Source organism: Pleurodeles waltl, chromosome 4_2 (genome assembly GCF_031143425.1).
Source record: "Pleurodeles waltl isolate 20211129_DDA chromosome 4_2, aPleWal1.hap1.20221129, whole genome shotgun sequence".
Classification (NCBI taxonomy): domain Eukaryota; kingdom Metazoa; phylum Chordata; class Amphibia; order Caudata; family Salamandridae; genus Pleurodeles; species Pleurodeles waltl.
In genome coordinates this window covers 22,890,504-22,898,486 of record NC_090443.1, presented here as the reverse complement: position 1 = coordinate 22,898,486, position 7,983 = coordinate 22,890,504, and the positions used below count along the sequence as shown (strand labels likewise).

The window sequence follows — 7,983 nt, the reverse complement described above, 5'->3', positions numbered from 1 at the left end:
CGCGAAGGAGGCGGGAATCTCGCTGCTTTTGAGTGCCACTTGAAAACACCAATAGAGAAAAGCAGTGATTGCGATAGCTGTACGTAGGTGCTACAGGCGTGCACGGCATGGTCGAGCAACCGGCGCAGTACGTATGTAACGTAATGGCGATGATTGGCGGCTAAATTCGCCAATTGGTACAAACGATTTGGCATGCTATTGTGTTTGCGAAACGAAAGCTAAAGGCCTACGTTCGAACTAGTGCGTGTTTCAATAATGTTACTCCGCCGGCCCTGTACGTGTGGGAGTAGTATATCACTGTTTTGGAGCTGCTGTAATAATCTATTATTTTCAGCAACCTGTCAAATGCAAAGTTTTTAAAACGCTACATTTCACATGACCGCTTGCATACCCCCTTATAAAAGCCATGAAGCCCACAGCCCTATTTAATATTCAAACTGTAACAGCTTTGCTGTTTCGCGGCCAGTTAAGTATGTCCGTCTTTTGTTTTAACATATAATTTCCTTATTTCTATTGATATTTCATGGTTTAATATTAATTATGATGTTTATCTGATGCAGTGCATAGTTATTTACTGTTACTTAAATTCAGGTAGTCCTTATTTCTGTGTTTTATAACATTAATGTTCAATGATTTTTCATCCGCTTCACTTTTTTTTTCCTGATTTAACAGTGTTCTCGCGTTATCTGCACACATTCAGGAACTGTTAACCCTCCCAACTGAGCAGCTTGCCACACCCGCTTTAGGTCTGTGGAGAGGGAGAAAGGGAGCAAGGAAGCGCGGTCACCTGTGCTGTCCTCTATTTCTGCAGATGGGCAGCCTGTGCATCACTCAATTTTATCAGTGTAGGAAATTACTCTCTTTTAGACATGGTTACCCCCACTTTTTGTCTAATGTCAGTATGTTTTGACTGTGTTTACTGGGATCCTGCTAACCAGGACTGCAGTGACTGTGCTCTCTTCCTCTAAATTTGGTTGCTGGGACTTCACACACCCCACATTCAACATACAGGTGCCCCAATATAAGGTCCTAGTATATGGTTCCTCATGGGCCGCAGCATGTATTATGCCACCTATGGGAGCCCACGTAAAATGTGTCTGCAGGCCTGCCACTTCGCCTGCAGGAAAAGGTGCATGCACATTTTCACTTCAGGTCACTGCACCAGGTCACTGTAAGTCACCCCTATGGTAGGCCCTCCTAGCCAGAGGACAGGGTGCTGGTACCTGTGTGTGAGGGCACCCCTGCATGAGCAGACCCCACAAACTCCTGTTCCATTTTCCTGGGCTTAGTGAGTGCAGGAAAGCCATTTTATGCGTGTAATGGACATAGGTCACTACCTCTCTCCAACTACATAATGGTAACTCCGAACCTGGGCATGTTTGGTATCAAACATGTCGGAATCATACCTCAATGCTGTTGCCAGTATTGGTTGTATGATTCCATGCACTCTGGGGGCTTTTTAGAAAACCCCACAGCTTTGCTCCTACCAGGTTGCAGGGCTTTCCCAGACAGCCCGTGCTGCCATCCTACAGACAGTTTTCTGCCCTCCTGCTGCTTGACCAGCTTAAACTCAGGAAGGCAGACAAAAGATTTCCTTTTGGGAAAGGGAGTTAGCCTCCCCAAGCCACTGGTATGCTTTGAAGGGCACATTTGGTGCCCTCCTTGCATAAATTAGTCCGCACCAGTTCAGGGACCTTCAGTCCCTGCTCTGGCGCTAACCTGGACAATGGAAAGGGGAGTAATCACTTCCCAGGTGGCCACTTGATTCTGCCATCTCGAATCCAATGTGGGCAGAGGCCTCTGGGAGCATCTGATTGGCCAGGTCAGGCAGGTGACATCACAGGTTCCTCCTGATCGGTGGTCACCTGGCTTGGTGACCAATCCCCCTTCCAAAGCAATTTAGGGTCTCCCTCTTGGGTGGGTCCTCAGATTCGACTTGCAATATTCCAGCAGGACTCCACTGCAACATTTACTTCAATTTCTGGCCACTGGAACCGTAACTAGACTTCACAGGAACCTACAATCTGCAGCTACAGCGACAACTCCGGTCTGCAACATTGTTTCTCCGGCTCCTTCCAGCAACTGCAACATTTCCCTGGCTGTGCATTTTCTGAGGGTGGCAAGTCTTCAGTCTGCACCAAAAAGCAGGAAGAAATCTTCCTTGGAGTAAATGAGTCACTCCCTTGCACCTGCAAGCACCAACTGCAACGACGACCGGCTGCGTGGATCTCCTCTCTTTCTGAGCTGCATGGATCCTGCATCACAGGAGCTGGTCTGGAGTGGTCCCCTTGGTCCTCTCTGCCAGCTGTCCAGCTTTGGAGAAGGTAAGTTCTTGCCTGTCCACGCAGGACAGTACCCCCGTGCACCGCGTCTCTTGCAGCTACGAAGGCTTGTTGGCATCTCCTCCAAAGGGATCTTAAAGCTCTGTGTAGACCCAGCTCTCTTCCCTGCGATGCACAGCCCTCTGCGTGCTTCTCCTGCAATGTGGGACTCCTTTCTAGGTGTGTTGCGTGGGCCTCACCGCAACTCCTTTGCTTGCTGCCTGTGGGCCATCTGTGGGGGCTGCCTCCTCTTCTTCTGACTCTCCTGGTTGCTGAGGGTCACCCAGGATCCCTTCCATGGGTTGAATCCCCCTGGACCTTGCTGGTCCCCGGCAGCTCAACTTTTCTTCATTTGCCTGTGCCAAGGCTCAATGGTGGTTTTTCCACACCACAGACCGACTGCAATTCTTCATCCAGTGTGGGATGTCGACTACATCACTCAGGAACTCTTCAGCTGCTCCAGGGCTGCATTGCTGATCATCTTCCAGCGACCAGATCCTGCATCCACAGACGGATGGGTAGTGGGTCCTGCCACCACAAGACACTTCAACGTGATCTGGACCTGGTCCCCTTCTTTTCCAGGTCTTCCTCTTCCAGAATCTACCTTTGGTTTCTTGCAGTCTTGTCTGGGTCTTGCAGTATCCTTCTCTGAAGTCCTTTTGGTGGGTTCGGGGAGAACCAGGTACTTACCTCTCCTGCTGGTCACTGGGGGGCACCCTGGTACTAACCCCGTGGGTTTCCTAGTTTCTCCAGCTCCCCTCTACTGATTCCACTTCCTTGGGTGGGGGTCCGACTTTCACATTCTCCTTTCTTAGTATATGGTTTGGTCCCCACCAGGCCTTTAGTATTGTCTATTGCTTTCACTGTTTTTATTGCATTCTATGCTAATTCCTGACTGCTACTGTATATATAATAGTGTATTTACTTACCTGCATTTGGAGTATTGCCTATATATGAAATGTTTGCGCCGTCTTAATGTCATTTTTTAATGCTGAAGTGGCTCAAACATAACTCCATATTTATATTTTGACGCTAGACCAGTCTAGCTTCAAAATTGAGGTGTTAGCGCCATTTCAAGGGAGTGCCAAACCACCTTTCATCTCATTGCGACAGTGAGATGTAAGGTTGGCCTTCCCTTTCAAAAAATGGTGCTAGCCCTCTAGCGCTGTATTTACCTACAGAAGCAAAAAGACGCTAACCAAGGAAGCAGTCTTAAAACATGTCTCTTAGTCCGATTAGCATAAAATGTTAACGCCTGGTCACACTAGGTGTTAAAAAGAGGCTCACAAACCACCACTCATGGGAAACACACAGAAGGAACCCTGGAAACCACCAGGACAACATTAAAGTGGTACTGCTCCAGTTTGGCACACACCGCAGACGTCAGCAAAGAGAACAGGTCCCTGCACCACCACCACAGCAACCCCAAACACTACCACAGCAGCCACAAAGACAGCGCAGAAGGCAGGAGAGGATCTTCAGGCAGCAGACAACCATCCTTTGACTGAGGGAACAAGATGTGATCAGGATGTACAGACTGAACCGGGAGTTCATTGTATGCCTGCTGCACCATATTGTGCCACACATCACAGCAAGGGTGCAAACTCCCACTAACATACCACCCATGACCAAACTTCCTACTGTCCTCCACATGCTGGCATCTGGATCTTTTCAGATAACAGGTACACAAGTGGCTGGTATCTCCCAGCCATCCTTCTTGGTCCTTCTACTTAAGGTCCTGGACGCTCTCATAGGCCTCACACCGCACCACATCTGCTTCCCAAAAACACAGTGTAGGAAAATGGCCCTTGTTGCAGTTACCCCCCACACACACACACACACTTTTTGCCTGATATTGATGCTGACTTGACTGAGAGTGTGCTGGGACCCTGCTAACCTGGCCCCAACACCAATGTTCTTTCACTAAAAATGTACCATTGTTTCCACAATTGCCACACCCCTAGAACACAGATAAGTCTCTTGTGAAAGGTACCAGTGGTACCAAGGGCCCTGTGACCAGGGAAGGTCCCTAAGGGCTGCAGCACGTGCTGTGCCACCCTAAGGGACCACTCGCCTAACACATGCACACAGCCATTGCAGATTGTGTATGTTGGTGGGGAGAAAAAGTCAAAGCCGACATGGCATCCCCCTCAGGGTGCCATGCACACAAAACACTGCCTGTGGCATAGGTAAGTCACCCCTCTAGTAGGCCTTAAAGCCCTAAGGCAAGGTGCACTATAACACAGGTAAAGGCATAGCTGCATGAGCAATATGCCCCTACAGTGTCTAAGTCCATTCTTAGGCATTGTACGTACAACGTGGCCATATTAAGTATATGGTCTGGGAGTTTGTCAAAACAAACTCCACAGTTCCATAATGGCTACACTGAATATTGGGAAGTTTGGTATCAAACGTCTCAGAATAATAAACGCACACAGATGCCAGTGTTGGATTTATAAAAAAATGCACACAGAGGGCATCTTAGAGATGCCTCCTGTATTTTACCTAATCCTTCAGTGCAGGAGGGACTGATCTCTGCCAGCCTGCCACTGAGAGACGCGTTTCTGACCCCCTGGGGTGATGCCCTTTGTGATCTCTGGCGCTAGAAACAAAGCCTGCACTGGGTGGAGGGGCTTCACATTTTCCCACTGCAGGAACTGTAACACCTAGCGGTGAGTCTTAAAGGCTCAGGCTTCGTGTTACAATGCCCCAGGGCACTCCAGCTAGTGGAGATGCCCAGCCCCCGGACAAAGCCCCACTTTTGGCGGCAAGTCCAGAGGGATAATTAGGAAGAACAAGGATGAGTCACCACTTCAGGCCCACCCCTAAGGTGTCCAGAGCTGAAATCACCCCCTCCTTGCAGAATCCTCCATCTTGGTTTGGAGGATCAGGGCCAATAGGGATAGGAATGTTCTCCCCTCCCCAAAAGGAGTGAACACAAGGAGGGTGTAGCCACCCTCAGGGACAGTAGCCATTGGCTACTGCCCTCTGACCCCTAAAACACCCCTAAATCTTGTATTTAAGGGCTCCCTGAACCAAGCTAGTCAGATTCCTGACGACCTCACAAGAAGAAGAAGGACTTCTTCTCAGCCCCCATGCCTTGGAGAAATCAACACCCGGTGCAGCGATGATCAACAGGCAGCCTTCTTCCCTGCCCGAACGGTGGTGTGTCTGAGACACCCCCAGACCTCGCCTGCAGCGCCTGAGTGTCCCCCGGGGTCCCCTCACAGGGTTTCATTGGAAATCTGATGCCCTGTTTGCACCCTGCACCCGTCCGCCCCAGTGCCGCTGAGGGTGTAGGATTGGTGCCTACTTGGGACTCCTCCAGTGCTCCTCTACCCCCCTCCCCTGGTCTGCCTGCCGAGCCACGGGTCCATACCTGCTGGCAGCCCAAATTCCGAGTACCCCCTGTCTCCATAGAAGTCCATGTTAAAATTACTCAACTTTGACCTCTGCAGCCGGCCGGCCCCGTGTTGCTGGTGGTGAGTGTTTGGGGTTGACTTGAATCCCCAACAGTGGACTACCTATAACCCAGAGACTGGAACTGTAAGTAGTGTACTTACCTCTAAAACTGTACTTTATTTTCTTCCCCCAGGAACTGTCCTGAAAATGCAGTGTCCATTTTTAAAATAGATATTGGGGGTCATTCTGACCCCGGCGGGCGGCGGGAGCCGCCCGCCTGGAGGGAACCGCTGAATGACCGCACCGGCCATTCTGGCTTTCCCGCTGGGCCGGCGAGCGACCGCCAGAAGGCCGCCCGCCGGCCCAGCGGGAAACCCCCCTCAACAATGAAGCCGGCTCCGAATGGAGCCGGCGGAGTTGTAGGGGTGCGATGGGTGCAGTGGCACCCGTCGCGATTTTCAGTGTCTGCAAAGCAGACACTGAAAATCTTTATGGGGCCCTGTTAGGGGGCCCCTGCACTGCCCATGCCAGTGGCATGGGCAGTGCAGGGGCCCCCAGGGGCCCCACGACACCCGTTCCCGCCATCCTGTTCCTGGCGGTAAAAACCGCCAGGAACAGGATGGCGGGAAGGGGGTCGGAATCCCCATGGCGGCGCTGCAAGCAGCGCCGCCATGGAGGATTCCCTGGGCCAGGGGTAAACCGGCGGGAAACCGCCAGTTGCCCTTTTCTGACCGCGGCTTTACCGCCGCGGTCAGAATGGCCCAGGAAGCACCGCCAGCCTGTTGGCGGTGCTTCCGCGGTTGTTGGCCCTGTCAGAATGACCCCCATTCTATGTTTTCTTAAAAACTGTTTTCTTAACTAAAGTGAAACAAAGTTACATTGCTGTCTATGCTAAGTACTTACCTGCAAAAGTATTTACTTCCGAACTGAGTCTTGTGGTTCTAATAATAAAGTAACAAAAAAATATTTTTCTATATATAATCCTATTGGTCTGGAGTTAAGTTGAGTGTGTGTTTCTTCTATTGCTTGTGGGTGTACAACAAATGCTTAACACTACCATCTGATAGGCATAACTGCTCGACCAATCTACCACAAATAGAGGGTAAGTATTATCTATTATTGCCTCTGTTAAGCCTCTGGGTAACCCCTGGACTCTGTGCACACTGTATCTCATTTTGATATAGTATATACAGAGCCAGCTTCCTACACAGCATCTGCAGCAAGAGACCAAGCAACGTCTCTATCAAATGGGTTTCTGCATGTGCTGGGTGCAATGGACTGCACCCATGTGCAACAGGTGCCACCTGCAGCAATGGAACACCTAAATAGGAACCGCAAACAAACACATTCAATCAATGTGCAGGCCATCATGGACCACCATGGGCTCTTCACTAACATCCTTGCTAAATATCCCAGTGGCTTCCATGATGCATACATCTTTCGCCATTGCACCATCAACGAGCGGTTATAGGATAGCCAATATGGCAATGGTCTACTGATAGGTAAGCCACCAAACCACTTTCAAGCTTTACCAACACCTCTTCTCTCTTTCCTTTGCAGCTGATCAAAGGTACGCCATGCAGCCATGGGTGATGACTCCATTTGCCAATCCCACAACGGTGTAAGAGAAGGCCTACAACGAGGGACACAGGCAAACTCGCAATGTGGTGGAGAGGACATTTGGACTCCTGAAATCAGGGTTCAGGTGCCTGGCCCTGACAGGAGAAAGCCTCTTGTATGCTCCACCACTCATTTGCAAAATAATTCTGGCATGTGCAATCCTCCACAACATCTGTGTCCGAACAAATATCCCCTGGGATGACAAGGTTGATGTCCCCAGTGAGAAGGAGGATGAATATGAAGCAGATAAGTTGGAAGGGAAACAACAGAACACTGCTGTAGGAGTTTGTAGGAGACTCCACAATGTTGAGAACTTCTGCATATAGTCAGTATACTAAAAACATCACATTGTAAATAACACAAATAAAATACTTTTCACATGATTCTCCTTGGTCTACTCATTCTCCACTACAAATACCATTGGAATGTTACTCAAACCTCAATGAGCAAGTATGAAACATAAAGGTAGCAAGTATGGTAGCAACATCGTTTGTGATGTAAGAGTGTCTACTGCCTCCATCTCACATATCAGTGATACGCAACTCACGGGCATGTGACTCCTGAAGGCCTACACCCTTGCACCACTACAAATGTTGTGCCGTCAAGTGGTCAAGGTGCTAATATCTAGCCCATTTACCAC

General features: G+C 49.7%; 1 long non-coding RNA gene across 1 annotated transcript; it reads left to right on the top strand.

Moving 5' to 3' along the window:
- The first annotated feature begins 16 nt into the window (after window positions 1-16).
- Window positions 17-7,726, top strand: LOC138292076 (uncharacterized). Its single transcript, XR_011202579.1, has 2 exons — window positions 17-127; window positions 7,284-7,726. It is a non-coding gene; the product is annotated as an uncharacterized lncRNA (long non-coding RNA).
- The last annotated feature ends 257 nt before the right edge of the window (window positions 7,727-7,983 follow it).